Below are 16,786 nucleotides of genomic sequence, written 5' to 3' on the forward strand. Positions count from 1 at the left end.
ATCAGCACTTACTCTTATGGAGCCTCCCTTGTAGGTGATGGTTTTCTTTTCTCTTGCTGTTTTTGGAATTTTCTCTTTGTCTTGAGCATTGGATAATTTGACAAGTATATGTCTTGGTGTGGGCCTGTTGGAATTTATGATGTTTGGGGTTTGTTGTGCTTCCTGGACATGTACATTCATTTCTCTCAGTAGATTTGGGATGTTTTCAGCCATTAGTTCCTCCAGCACCCCTTCTGACCCTTTCCCTTCTCTTCTCCTTCTGGGATGCATATAATATGTATGTTTGTGCATTTTGCATTATCATTCAGGTCCCTAAGTCCTAGCTGGATTTTTTCCATCTTTTTATTGATCAATTCTACTCTGTTTGATTTCAGATGTATTGTCTTCCACGTCACTAATTCTCTCCTCTGCCTCTTCTAATCTGCTACTATTTGCTGCGACTGTATTTTTGATTTCTTGAACTGTGTTGTTCATCTCCATCATATCTGTTATCTTTTTGCCTATGTCTGAAATTTCCTAAGTGTTTTCTTCATATTGTTAATCTTTTCCTTTACTTCATTAAGTTGGTCTCTAATATATGTTTTGAGATCTTTAATTACTTGCCCGATGTTCTGCTCCCCTTCCTGGTTTTTAGTTTGTTCATTGGATTCCACCATGTTTTCCTGATTATTAGTTTTGTTTGTAGATTTTTGTTGCTGTCTGGTCATCATTTTATCTTGATGGATTTAATCAGTTCCTTAGCTTCTTTGTCTAGTCTTGGGGATTAATTAGTTGTTGTTCTTGTGTAATGTTATGTCTTCTCTTTGTCACTTTGTTCTTCTTACTCTAATTTCTTGTTGCTGTCTAAATTCAATTTGAAGGAAAATATTAGGGCCAGGGAAAGGAAAATATGTAAGAAAAGAAAATGTGTAAAGTAATGTTGGTAATAAATGTTAACAGAGCAACAGTGTGAGATCTGGAAGAATGGATATTAGACTCACGTAAGTTGTGTAGAGTTATAGCAGTATATAGAGTACCTATAATGAGATAGTCAACTGAATATGGGGGGGAATATAGTATGAATTAAAAAGCCAGTATTTTCATGAGAGAGAGAAAGAGAAAAGAAAGGCAATAATATCAAAAGTGGATAAAAGAGAGAACACAGAACAAAGGTATTAGAAATTAAAAGTTAGACTATTTGGGGACCAAAGAAAGGGAGTTGGAATGTAAGAGAGACTGCAGATGATGGAGAATAGCAAGATGACGGGGAAAGGGGATAGTGTAGGGGGCAAAAATCAATTCACATGGAAATGAGGAAATGGAGGATGAGGAAACACAGCAATTGTGAAGCACACCCTGCAGCACCTATTATATAAATAAAATAAAATAAAATAAGAAGAAAAAAGGGGGTGGGCAAATAAAAGGGAGGGAAACAAGCAAGAAAATGAAAAGAAGAACAAAAACCTAAATAAAGAAAAAACTACCTTGGGGAATAAAATGGGAGAAAAGACCAGGAGATAATGTAATATTAGCACCCAAGACAATGAAAAAAAGAAAAGAGAGAGAAAAAAAGAAGAAAAAAACACAAACGCCAAGGACTAGGATAATCAAGGACCCTAGATGGACCTCAGGGCACAGTGGATTCAGGGATGGATGTCTGTGCTATTGCAGTCTCAAGGTGTATGAGTCTCTGGAGTGTGGTCCAGCAGGGTTTAGGGGACACAGACCTGGGAACCACGCATCTGGTTAACAGGGAGCCTGGAAGCATCGCAGCGTAACACAATCTTCAGGGATCCCCGCAGCTGGGCACCAGTCCTAGGGGGAGGAGTCACACCTGCAAACTCTGATCTCCATGTCAGAACCCCAAAATTCCACCTCTTGCAAGAATCTCCTCCATCACTGTCTCACCAAATTGACTTCCAGACACCTCCCACCTTGCAAACCCCTCAAGTAGCCTGCTGGGGGCACTGCTGCACTACAGACAGTTCAGGAACCGCTGCAGATGGGCCGCCAGCCCTCGGGGGAGGGACTCTAGGCAGAAGCTCTGATCTCCATGTCAGAAACCCAAAATTAGACCTCTCACAGGACTCTCCTCCATCATTGTCTCAACAAATAGACTTCCAGACACCTCCCGCCCTGAAAGCCCCAAAAGCAGCCTGCTCAGGGCTTCGGAACTCTCCAGTGCAGCAAAGCCTCCAGGAACTGCCACTGCCGGGTTGTCAGCCCCAGGGGAAGGGTCCCACGTGCAACCCCGATCTCCATGAAAGAGACCCAAAATTCTACCTCTTACAAGAATCTCCTTTGTCACCATCCCACTAAATCGATATCCAGACACCTCCTGCCCTGCAAACACCCAAAACAGCCCAGTCCAGTAGGACTCCAACACTACTCAGTCACTTCTTTGCAGGAGAGATTATAAGGTGCACTCACTCAGATGCCATCTTGCCCCACCCTCCTTCAAAGCTCTTTTTAAACTCCATCAATATCATAAGTCTGGTTTTTGTATCTGATATCAAAATAAATGGAGGGGAAAAATGATTCAAATAATTTGTTTTATATTTATGCATAGCTTACATAGTTTTCAGTCCATATATTTAAAATGCAATTAATTTTTAATTACAGAAATCTAGGTTGTTGATCATGAAGTTATATGTTTATAAAATATCAAAATTAAATAGAAAACTATTTCTTGAATAAGGAATATTACTAGAAGGTTTATTTTTTCCTTTTAAAGCATTAAGAGATAATTTCTCAGATATAGAAATTGGTTAGATTGAGCCTTCAAAAGAGAAGTAATTTAATTTGGAAATATTTATAAGGTAGTTTGAATTTATTGAGTTATACAGAGTAAGCAAAACTGACATTCTCAAATAATTGTCCCCACCAAAAGACTTTACTCTTAATGTATACTTCCATTAAATGTATAAATGTACTTTGTTGTAATGTTTGCCTTCAGAATTGAAAAAAAAAAAACAACAAGTACATATTTGGGTAAAGGAGAATGAAATCTCCTTATTTATTCACCTGGTCATAGAGTACATTTATTTATTCAATCCTAACAGAGTTTAAATTATTAAATTCATTTTCATTTCTGATCTACTGAGTCTGGAACTGTTCTAGAGGGTTGAGTAAATAGGAGCACAGCTGTAGAGATGGTGGTGCTTTTTCAATCTTAAGGACTTGATCATGTAAATAATCTAATTTAATTGAGGTAAATGCAGAACACACCTATGTTTATCATGGGTATGCTTTTTCCACATAATTTACACAGTCAATTTAAACTCAAATAGTTAATGTGGCCAGGAAAGGCAGTGCAAAAAGGCTCATTACATCATAACTACTACTTTAGCATCATTAGTTTCCTGACAGCACTCCATTAGAGGGCTTAAATATGTTTTTTTAAAAAATTAGACATAGAAATAAACTTTTACTTGCTTAATATATTCAAATATTTTCCTATAATTTGACATCTGCCCACCCTCATGTCTCTAAAATGCATTCCCTACACCCGGTAACTTTATGAATACCTCAGTTATGGCCCTTAGTATCATTTTCCTAACTCCCTAGCACAGTTTTTGAGGTAGGGACTTCTGATTTCCTGCTATTATCATGTGACTTAATTTTGAAATATGATAGACATTTTAAACTGTTCGAAAATCAATTAGTGTTTGCCATTGTTTGAGAATTTTCTTAAATTATATTTGTTAATTAATATATGAAATTGAAAATAAAACTTACTTGAGAGTTACCAGAAATACATAGAAAATGTGGATGAGGATATGTTTGGTAATAACTTTAAAGCCCAATTCTTTATTCAAAGATTATATTCATAGGTGTATATTTAAGAATCAATTAAGCATAGCATTTGATATTAAAAAGATTTTTCTTATTTTGATAGCAGAAGCAGGCATAATATTTAAAATATCAAAATTTGTGATAATCTGTTTTAATTATACAAGGGTTGTTTAGGTATGTTTGGATAATTATTTCAAAGACTATATATCTTTTCAACACATTTTCTTATTATGAGGTTTATACAATACATTTTCTTACTATGAGTTTTATACTTAGGCTAAGCACTGTGATATATGCATACATTATATTTTAGTAGAAATAAATGCATAAAAATTATTGATAGTTATGGATATACTTTTCTAGTCAGCATGCCATAGTGTTTAAATCAATTAGTGGATAGACCTTTTAATATATCAAAAATTAAATAAAATGAATAGTTCGCAGTTTAATTTCTCTAAACTGTTTTATTTAATTTGTCTTCCTTAGAATTTTTTTCTATAATTTCATGTATACAAGTGAGATAATTTGCCACTAATTGAAAGGCATGTGTGTCTAAAGGAAGCAGATAAAACCTGTCAGAATATACTATGGAGATAACATGGATCAAATCAAAAGTTAGGGAATAATTCATGAAGAAATTATATATCTAAAATGGTATTAAAAAGAAGCATGGAAACAAAAATTTGACTTATACATAAGATGGAAATCTGACTTGTCAGAAAAAATTTGGACTTTTTTTAATGTTCTCCTTCATGAATTCAGAATGCTAGAGATTTCTCAGTTACCTTCTTATCCATAGTCCTTTATCAATATTGAACTAAATTTCTTATGTCTTTACTTTAAATAGCAAACTCATGTCTTTGTGATACTACCAGAAGGCAAAAATACATACCCAACTTTTTAATCAAATCTTTAAGACAAAATTTGAATATCATGACAAGCCTCATTTCTTCTTTTGTGTATTTTTTTTATTCTGCTCTTAAAAACTAAGATTTAAACTGTAAATTCTTATTCTCATGATAGTGAGATGATTTATCAATCTGTTCTATGAAAAATATTTTGTAACAGTTAAATTCTTTATTTCTGAGATTTATGGCATGAGCCTGCTTAGGAGACATAACAATTTGGAAATATGCTTATGTTACTTTGAATGCACAGAGTTAAATACAGTAAGGAAAACTGACTTTCTCAAAAACTTCCCACCAGAGCAAGATCGTAAAGCACATTTCCATTTAATGCACAAATGTACTTTATTGTAATGATTACCTTCATAGTAATAATTACATGTCACAAAAAATTACTGTATTGTAAAAAGAGTGACTAATCATTATTTCTCTGACCACATAAATTAATTCTTTCTTCAGTCCCAAGAAAGTCTAATTCCTTAAAACCATTTTCATCTTTCATCTTCCAGGTTGTGAAGAGTTCTAGTGTGTTGACCACAGCTGTAGGAATTTTGATGCTTTTTCAATCTTAAGGATTTGATCTTGTAAATAATCTAATTTAATCAAGGTAAATGACAGAACATACCCGTCTTTTTCATAGGTATGTTTTTGAACCCACTAAGCACAACAAACAAACTCAAATGGACATCATGACTGGAAAAGATTATGAAAACAGTTATTTACATCAATAACTATACTACTTCAGCATCATTATTCTCCAGACAGCACTTTTTTAGAGGGATGAAGTTTGTTGCTTAACAATTAGACAGTATGGAAATAAATTTCTATTTGCTTAATATATTCACATATTTTCCAACACTTTCACATTTGCACACCCTCATGTCTCTATTATGCATTCTCAACACATGGTAATTTTATGAAAGCATCGATTATGTCTTAGTATCATTTTCCTGAAAACCTTAAAGGTCCCCTAATTTGCTTTTTGTTATAAGGACGTCTGTTTTTCTACTATTTCCACCTGCCTTATTGTTGAAATGTGAGAGGCCTTTTAACCTATTTAAAAATAAATTAGTATTTGTAGGTTTGCTTGAGATTTTTCTTAGATTTTTTTTGTTAATTAATATATCAAATTGAAAATAATAAAACTTATTCGGTAGTTGCTAGAAAAAATAGAAATTATTGTGGATGAGAATGTTTTGTGATGACTTTCAAGTCCTACTCTTCCATGCATAGATTAAAATATATAATTTTATATTTATGCTCAATGAAAGGAGATTTTTTAATAGAGATATTGTTTTATATTTTGTTAACTGAAGCAGGTGTAATATTTAAAATATCAAAAGATGCGATCATCTGAATTAATAATACAAGAGTTTAGGTGTTTTTCAATAATTATTTAAATACCTACATGTCTTTTCAGTTTATACATTTTCTTATTATGAGTTTTATAAGTAAGACTAGGCACTTTAAATTTTGAACCCAGAAGCCCTTAATTTTGCAATGGATATAGGAAATATATATTATATATTTATATTAAAAATATCATTTTCTGGAAGTTCAAATTCCAGGAGAAGATAGAATATTACCCAGGAACACGATGGCACTTACGAAGCTTCCACCTATTAGCTATTATGGAAAATGGTTCTGTTAACTTTGATACATAATTATCTTTTAAACTTATTTTCAATTATTTTGAATATGTAGGTAGAAATGAGAAAAGGGATATGCTCATTCTATATTTAACATATGAAGGGAGTACCATGATATTCTCTAAAGTGAGTTCCCAATTTTACATGAAACCATATGATGTACAAGGGTGCTAATACTTACGCGCACTTGAAAGCTCATTATTTTGATGCTTTGTTAATACTAGCTATCTCGTTATTGTGAAATTTGTAATGTGAAGAGGGCAGTAGTATCTCATGAAGGTTTTAATTTACATTTTTCTAATGAATAATGTTTTTTGAACATCTTTTCATATGCTTTCTGGCCATTTATATAATTTCTTTGATGAAATGTCTATACAAGACATGTTTTTATGTTTAATTCAATTATTTTCTCATTGCTGAGTTATTGGAGTTTTAATATATTCTGATTATCAAAACCACATAAGATATATTATTTCCCAAATATATACCCATTCTGTTATGTCATCTTGTCATTTTTTGCATAAAAGTTCTTAATATTGATTAAGCTCAAAAACGTACTTTTAAAACTTGTTGTTCATGCTTTTGATCTCATAACTAATCATCCATTGGGTAATATAATGGAACATAGATATTTTCCCTTTGTTTTTTCCTAAAAATGAGTTGATTTTTGGTCTTATTGAATGCTATTAATCCTTTTTGTTTTGATTTTTATACATATTGAGAGGTAGGATTCCAAATTAATTGTATTGCAGCTTACATTGAATCTGGAAATTCCTTTGGGTAGTATTGACATTTTAAGATTATTTAAATCTTCCAAGCTATGAACACAGCATATCTTTGACTTTATTGAAATCTTCCTTTATATCCTTCATAAACATTTTGTTGTATTTACTGTGAAAGTCTTTTACATGCTTGATTATATGCATCTTCATATATTCATTATATTCATAATAGTATTAACACTGGAAATATTTTCATTATTTAACTTATAGACTGTTGCTGATGTATAGAAACACAAATGATTTTTGCATGTTGATAATGTACCCTGCATATTTGTAAATTAGTTCAGAAGATGTCATAGGTTTCTTGTGTATTCCAGGGGATTTCTATACATAGGAACATTTCATCCACAAATAGAGATAAATTTACTGCTCCATTATTACTTGGATGATAACTATTTTTTGCCTAATTTCTCTGGCTAGAATTTTAATTATGGTAATGCACAACAGTGTTGATCATGTGTAACTTTTCTTTTTCCTGATTTGAATTTTAGGGAAAACTTGGTCTTTCATTGTTGAGTGTGATGTTAGCTGTGAGTTCTTCATTTAAAATATTTATCATGTTGTGAAATATTTCTTCTATGGCTAGCTCTATGTGTTTATTTATCAATAAATTCTGCTGAATTCGTAAAATGCCTTTTCTGTGTCAAGATGATTATGTTGTTTTGTTACTTTACTCTCTTAATGTGGTACACAATATTGATTGACTACATTAGATTGAATACGTGGAAAATATCACTTTATCCTGTAATATAATTATTTTAATATGACCTTGGATTCAGATTACATATAAATATCTCACTGTAAGAAATGCTGTTTTATAAATCAAGTAACTCAATTGATGGCTGCTCTTATATTTCTTACCCTAGAATTTCAAAGACCCACTAGCTTTATTTCTATTGGCTAAGGCCACTTTGCCTAAGTTGAAATTATGTAATTATGTATTCACCTTGACTTTGAAGTATACATGGCACCAGATGGTTCCTAGAATTCTTGAATTATTTTGTCCCCACTTATATGTGGAAATCTGGATATAGAACAGCATCTTTTACCATAGATCTTAGTCAAAATGGGCAGCCAACTATAAATATCTCAATGATGCCAGTAATGTCTTCAAGTGTGATTTCCAAAATTCTGGGCTTTTCTTAAGGTTAGGTAAAGATTGTCTTAAATAATAAAATGGTTGATATCTTTCCATTAATATTTGTGGGTTTTTGTGTTTTTTTTTTACCTCTTATGCAACATTTCCTGTGGCAGGTCTAGCAGTTCTATCCTATCTAGTGTTGTTGTTTATGAAGATTAGTTTTAAACGTCAGTTTGGGTAGGTTAAAACCAAACTGCTTAGTCAAACTCTTGTCTAGATGTTGCGGAGAAGGTACTTTGTGTCTGTGATTAGTATCTATAAGCAATTGACTTTAAGCAAGGGAAGTTACCTTTAATGATTTAGGTGGCTCTAATCCAATAAATTGAAGACCAAAGAGTAACTACTGATGTTTCCCAGAGACAATGAAATTCTTTTAAAATAAAATAGCATGACTTTAAAATGCTGTTTGACCTAATGTAAGGGGGAAATGGAAAGGAGAAATGAGTTTATATGACTACGAGTCTCTAAAAAAGAGTCTGGAGGCTGTCAGAAGGATTGCCCTTATGCACAACTGAGCAGAGTCTGAGAGACAGATAAAGCAGATACAACCCCCAGATATCGGTTCCTTCGAGGGCTAAAGAGACCCATGGGAGTTATGGTCATGGCCAATGGGGTTAACTACCAGGTCAGATGGCCCCTCTTTGGAACTGGTGTTTATGTGTGACGAATCTGGACTCAGATGGGATCTCTCTTCATAAGACTTTCATGCTAATGTGCTGGAGGTGCAGTTAGTGTCGGGGTTTAAGATATATTTAGGGGATTTGAATCTCTGGACTGACAATGTGATAGCCAGGTCCTGAGCCTCAACAGACTCCAGCACCTACAATCTGACTTATTGGGCTCACCACACTCAGCTAAGATGGAGTTGAAGAAGGACAACCACCACACCATGGAGCCTAGAGTGATTACAACTGAAAATGGGAGGATTGCATCCAGCATCCAGGTGGAATCTGAGCCTCCTCTTGACATAGAGGTGCAATGGACACAACCAATCCAATGTCCACATAGAAAAGGTGGCATTGGATTGAGAAAAGTGGACATGATGGCTGATGGGTATGGGGAAAGGCAGGAAGAGATGAGAGGTGGAGGCGTCTTTGGGACATGGAGCTGCCCTGGATGGTGTTTCAGGGGCAATCACCGGACATTGTAAATCCTCACAGGGCCCACTGGATGGAATGGGGGAGAGTGTGGGCCATGGTGTGGACCGTTGACCATGGGGTGCGGGGGTGCCCAGAGATGTACTTGCCAAATGCAATGGATGTGTCATGATGATGGGAGGGAGTGTTGCTGGGGGGGGGAGAGGTGGGGTGGGGGTGGTAGGGTTCAATGGGACCTCATATATATATATTTTTAATGTAATATTATTACAAATTCAATTAAAAAAATAAAATAAAAATAAAATAAAATAAAATAGCATTATATTCTGCTTGAGTTTACATCTGCCTGCATACCCTATGGATATCTAACTTGCCAGCTCACAGAATTGCCAGTGGCAATACTCTATATAAATATATTTAAACATGTGTATATTTACTTTAGCTCTGTTTGTTTGAAGAAGGCTGATGTATAGACTTATGTACAAAGAGTAGTTGTGGAAGACAGAATATTAAGGATGAGTTTTCTGAAATGCTTTAGTGCATGTAAAATTGATTCTCTAAAATAATTTAGCTTAAAGGCAAAAATGACTCTTGTATTGGTAAATAGGACACTGAGAGTGAATGCAATAATGTGGAGTTGCAAAAATAATTTTAAAAATACTATTTGAACAATCCCACTATTAGGAATATAACCAGAAGAATTGAAAGAAAGGTCATGAACAGATATATGCACAATAATAATGTGCACAATAATAATATTCATCACAGCATTATTCACAATTGCCAAAAGTTGGAAGAACCCAGGTGTCCATCAAAGGATAAATTGATAAGGAAATTGTGGTATATAAGCATTAAATATGACTCAGCTCTAAGAAAGAATGAGATATTGAACAAATGCAACAACATAGATAAATCTCAAATACCTGATGTTGAGTGAAGCGAGCTATTCACTAAATGATATATAGTGCATGATCTCAATGATCTGAACTAAGAATATTGAGCAGACTCACAATGGTAGAGTTTAGAATATAGATTAAAAAGAAATAGAAAGGGAGTAGAGAGTAGTATGCCAATGTTCAAACTGGGCAAAATCCATGATAAGGTAGATGGTGGCAGTTTGGGAGTGGATTGGGTTGAAGGTGGTGCAATCATATGAGAGGGTATGATATTGCTGAAGTGTGAATGTGAGTGGGAATTTTAATCAGGTTAGGTAATCCATGGAACTTGGGGAGGGCTGGATGATGGAACAGGTAGCTGCATAGCTTGCCGAAATCTGGGTAGGTTGAAGACTGGGTTGAGAAGACAATGGTAGGAATGTTTTGTGGGATCCATGACAGGGGATAGTCATTGGAGTATGGATCATGGTACTTGCATGTAGGTGGAGGCATGCACCTGGGGCATGCGACTATGGAAAATGAACACGCTTAGTTTTCCATAGGGTGCATTCTCTGTGGATGGAGACCCACATACAATAATCAACAAAATATTTAACTCCCACCTTGGGGAGTCCTGAAACTTTCTCAAATAGAGGGGCAAATATTTCTAGAGTATATTGTGAGTGTCTAATAAAATAAAACAGACCAATATACCAAGTTTTCAATATTAATGCTTGTACTTATGAACTTTATTCTTGTAAAAGTGAAATAGCCTAACAACTAATGCCTAAGAGTTACCTCATGAGAACTTCGTTACTCAAATGTGACCTCTCTTTAAGTCAAACTTAGCAAATTAACTCTCTACCTTCCTCCTGATGTGGGACATGACTCACTAGGGATGAGTCTCTCTGACATTGTGGGATTACTACCAAGTGTAAGCAATGTTGCATTTTGAAAAAGACCTTGACCAAATTGGGGGAGGGGAGGGAAATTACATACAAAAGAGTTTTTACAGTTAAGAGATTTCAAAGTGAGTTGGAATTTAATTTCAGAGGTTATGTTTATGCACATCTCAAGCAAGTTTCTCTAACTGACACAGTAAACAAAACCTCAAACAGTAGTACTCCCAAGGGCCACAGAAATTTTCAGACATGATATACCAGGCACAGAATCTCATGAAAATAGCACACCATCAGAGGTTCTTATCCTGGAATATATGAAAATCTGTTTCCCCAGTATAACAGTGATAGACTCATTTATAATTTATCTATTCATGATTCTTCTGCCCCTTTTATTTGAGCAGATAATTTAGCACTATACACATTACATGTATATGCCAGAGAATTACAACTTCAGTCTGTTCAAAGCCAGTTGAGCCTTGAATATCAACAAAGTTGCAGGCAATAACTACTCTCCAGTCCACAAGATTCACCAAGGAAAAATAATGAAATGATAATGGTGAACAATTCATATCCCCCAAAATGCAGTGTATCTATACCTTCAAGCAAAACAGTTCCTTCTGTCTATCCAATAAGTTCTAAGCCTCTTCCCAATCTGAAGTACAGCAAGCAATATCATCCAAAAATCTCAAAACTGAGAAATAAACATAATGGAGAATTAAAACAACTGACCCAATTAGATTTATTATTATTGTAGTAACTGAACTAATTGCAGCATTGATATAAAGATTGGATTGTGGTTACCAGAAGTTCTGAGGGGAGGTGGAGGGTAGAATGGGTGGAATATAGGGTATTTTTAGGATAATGAAATTGTTCTGCATGACATTTCAAAAGCGATATAGACCATTATATATTTTGTCAAAATTTATAAAACTGTAAGATACACAAAGTATTTACCATATTGTATATACTTTATATTTAGTATAGACCTTGATTAGTAATAATTCTTCCATATCGGTTCACCAATTCTAACAAATTTACCACAATATTTGTAATGGTTAATTTGTCAACTCACCCAAGTAACTGTGAGCTTACTACATAGATGACTGATTACATCAATAATCATCCTGGAACATTGCTGTAAGCAATGACTGATGTTTTATCTTATCATCTGAATGCCTTAAAGGTGGAAGTGATTTTAGATTCAGAGAGAGTTTCACAGTTCATCTTTAGGTAGCCTTCAACTCTTAGAATTTCATCAATTACCTTCATTGGACTTTCATCAGGGTCCCTGGTTTGCAGCCTTCCTTTGGAACCTGGACTTGTGAATCTTGTGGTCACCTGAGAGCCCCTTATAAATCTCACATTATTTACAGATATCTCCTGATGAATCTGTTTCCCAAAAGAATCTGACTAATACAATAACGTAAAATGTTATTTTTAGAAGAAAATGTGGGAGTTAGATGGGATGGGTTTTGGGAATGTCTTATAGTTTCAATGTAACTTTTCTGTATTCTAAAACTTTTCTAAAAGAAAAATTATTTTTAAAAAGGTGTCCAAATTGATTAGGAAGAAACAAAACATTCCTCTGTACGCAAAAAGTCCATAAAAATCCACACAAAATTTTCTAGAGCTAATAAATGAATTCAGTAAAGTGATGTGGAAAAGACAAAAAATGAATATTTATATACATAAGCAATGAACAATCAGAAAAAGAAATTAAGAAAAAAAGTCCTACTCACAATAACAACAAAATAATCATATACCTGGAAATAAATCTAACCAAAGATGTAGTGGACTTGAACAAAGAAAACTATAAAACACTGTTTAATGAAATCAAAGGAAATTTAAACAAATTGAAGTATATTTTATGTTTACATATTGGAAGACCAAATATTATTAAGATATCAATACTACCAAAAACAATGTATAGATTCTAGACAAACATAATATTAACTCCAATAACCTTCCATATAAATATGATGATTGAAAAGCTAATTATCATATTTATGTGGTAGTTATTCAAATAACTAAAACCATCTTTTAAAAGAAGAATAAGGTTGGAAGACTCACACTGTGCTATCTTAAACTCATTAAAAAAGCCACAGTAATCAAAATAGCATGCTATTGGCACAAAGCATACATATACTAATGTTATATAATTAATAGCTCATAAATAACCCCTCCTTTTTTATGGCCAAATGATTTTTACCAAGGTGGCAAAGACTATTCAACTGGGAAAGAAAGAATAGTCTTTTCAAATAATTTGGGGAAACTGGATCTCCATTTGCTTAAAAGAAGAAAAATAAAAGTAGAATGCATACCTCATAATCAATACAAAAATCATTGCAAAATCTCAAAATGGAACAAAATCTAAATATAAGAGCCAGAGCAATAAAAAATCTGGATAAAAACAAACAGAATCATTCTTCATGACCTTGTGTTAAGCAATGGGTTCTTAGACTTTACACCCAAAACACAAGCCATAAAAGAAAAAAACAGATAAATGAACCTCATAAAAATGTAAAAAATATATGCCTTAATAGAATTTTTCATGGAAGTACACAATAACCTACAAAATGAGAAGAGAGTATATAAATACTATGTATCTGATAAAGGTTTAGTATCCAGAATATGTAATGAAATGACTTCAACTTAACAAACAAAACACAAACTAGTCAATTAATAAATGGGCAGAAGTATTGAATATAAATCTCCAAAGAAAGGTGCAAATGGCCAAGAAGTACATGAAAAGATACACAAGATCATTAACCATTAGGGAAATCCAAATCCAAATCACAATGTGACACAATTTCACACTCATTAGAATGGCTGCTTTAAAAAAAAAAAAAAAAGGAAAATAAATGTTGGAGAGTTTCTGGAGAAATAGGAACACTCAGTCATTGATGGTGGCAAGAAAATGATGTGACTATGTGGAAGACAGGCTGGCAGTTCTTCAGAAAGCTAAGTATAGAAATACTGTATTACCCAGCAATCTTGCTTCTAGGTATATACCCAAGATAATTAAAAGCAGAAACTCAAATAAATATTTGCACATCAATATTCCAATATTCACAATTGCTAAAAGACGAAGCAACTCAAGTGTCCATCAATTCAAGAATGGATAAATAAAATGTGATATATATATGTGTGTGTGTGTGTGTGTGAGACATATATATATATATATATATATATATATATACATGTATGTGTGTATATATGTATATAGGTATAGTGGAATATTATTCAGCCATAAAAATGAAGTTCTGATACATGCAATAACTTGGATGAACCTTAAAGACAATATTTTGAGTGAAATAAGCCAGATGTAAAAGGACAAATATTGTATGATCTCACTGGCTTGAAATAATTTGAATAAGCAAACTCATAAATTCAGATTCTAAAGTAATTATTTCCAAGGAGGAGTGTGAGGTGGGAAAATATGGAGTTAAGTCTTAAAAGGTTCAGGGTTCCAATTTAGTATAAATAAAATGTTTTGGAAATAGATGGTGGTTCCTGTAATACAATATTGAGAATGTAATTAATAGTGCGAAATACATATCTGAATGAAATTAAAAGGGGAAATGTTAGATTGTGCATATGGTAAATGTATGAAATTTAAAAAAATAATATTTGATACTATTAAAAATGAGAGAGGTGATTTCATCAAAAGAGTGTTGTAAAAGATCCCATGGAATAGTGTCCTCTAAGTATCAGGAGATAAAAGGACAAAGATGATGAGTTTAGTACTCTGTAGGATGATAGAGTCTAGAGTAGGACTCTACAAATGCTTAATTAAAGAAAAATAGTCTCCAACTTCAGGCAGGAGATTTTATTCACAGACCTGTTGTTCTGGGACCCTGCACCTAACTCAGTCCCAAATATATAAGGAGTTGCAAAGACACAGCACAGCCTGGGTCTCTACTGATGTGGATGAGGACTATACAGAGAGCCACCATAGCAATGAGTTAGAAGCCGATGCATTGCCAGGAACATGGTCCCAACACTTCAGAGATCTTAAGCAGAACACATAATACTGAGGAATATCAGATACAATAGGGATCCCAGGCGAATAAAAGAGAAATGGATTGTGGCAGAAATGTTGACAGCAGGTGCATACATTCAATCTAAATTCAGTTAACTGGAAAATCTATATGCAAAAAGTCCTTTTGGAATTGCTCCAACTTTCTGGACTAATCCTATCTGGGTCTCTGGGGAAAGGTACACTAAAGTGGAGAGAACCAGAGACAAAAAAGCCTCAGATGACAAAAGGAGAGGATAACAAGTTTGCTGTAATACAGAACAAGCTCCAAAACTGAAAAGTGCAAGGAAAAAGGGAAATTGAGTGAGAGAATTTAAACAAATCATAGAAGATGGGAAGTAAACCTGTCATGAAAACAAGCAGAACAGATTAAGATTCATGAAAAAAGAAGAGAGGAAAGGATGTTCTCCTGGAGGTGGAAAAATAGCATAAAAATGCAATCATAAAAATTGTGTAGCTTATCCAGAACATGAAAGAAATGAAGAAGAACAGAGAAAATGTGAAGAGTTTAAAACTGGCTATGCTAAATATCCAGAATAAATTGGACCAAGCATCAGAGAAGAGCCTTAATTAGCCAATCACCAAAAACCCTTAGAGAAGAGGATGAAACTGACCTGAGTTAACACTTCAAAATAATCAGAAGCCTAGACATCAGCAAAAGTTGAAAGCCTTACTAATAAAAAAGAAAGACATGGTGCACCCAATGGAAATTTTGTGAAAACTTCAAGATAGAAACAGAATTTGAACACCTAATCAAAGGAAATTCAAATAAATCTCTGAAAAAATTTAAGAAAATGAAAGAAAATATGGATAAAAAGGTAAAGGATATTAAGAAGATAATCTGTGGACATAAGGAATCATATGAAAGTCAAAAAAGAAACACAAAAGATCATGGGAATGAAAACAACAATGAGATAAGAGAGGCATAGAAAGCAAATTTGAACAGGTGGAAGGAAGAATCAGTGAACTAGAAGCCAAGGAAATAAAAATCATACAGTTCAAAGAACAGAAAGAAAAAAGATTAAAAAATTAAGCAGGGAATTCAGGATTTGAGTGATAGTTTGAAGCATCCAAACATATGCATCAATTCTATCTCAGAAGGCAAAATGAGGGGAAAGGTGGCAGAACAAATATTTGAGGAAATAATTGCTGAAAAAAAATCCCAACTCTTGTGAAAAACATAAATATACATGTCCAAGTAGTTCGACATCCTCCAAACAGAGTAAGTCCTAATAAACATACTTTATGATACCTAAAAAAATGAGGAACAGCTTAAAATATTAACAGAAAAATAGAAATTGAGAGTGTGAACAAGAGACCTAACCTACAAGGATTACTAAAGGGAATTCTGCAAGCAGAAAGAAAAGACAGGAATGAGTGGCTTGGAATAGTGTGAAGAAATGAAGATTATTAGTAAAGGTAACTAAAAGGGCAAATGCAAATCCCAATAGAACTATATCCTCAATATATAACTATACTCTTTAATTAATGTAAGAGTCAGAATACCACTGAACAAGAGAAAGGTATATTTTCTAATAAGCGGTATGCAATATATAAAGAGGCAGGTTGGTACAAAACAACCTGAAGAGGGGAAACTGGATTATGGAAGCAGGGAACATGTA

Source organism: Dasypus novemcinctus, chromosome 16 (genome assembly GCF_030445035.2).
Source record: "Dasypus novemcinctus isolate mDasNov1 chromosome 16, mDasNov1.1.hap2, whole genome shotgun sequence".
NCBI classification, from domain to species: domain Eukaryota; kingdom Metazoa; phylum Chordata; class Mammalia; order Cingulata; family Dasypodidae; genus Dasypus; species Dasypus novemcinctus.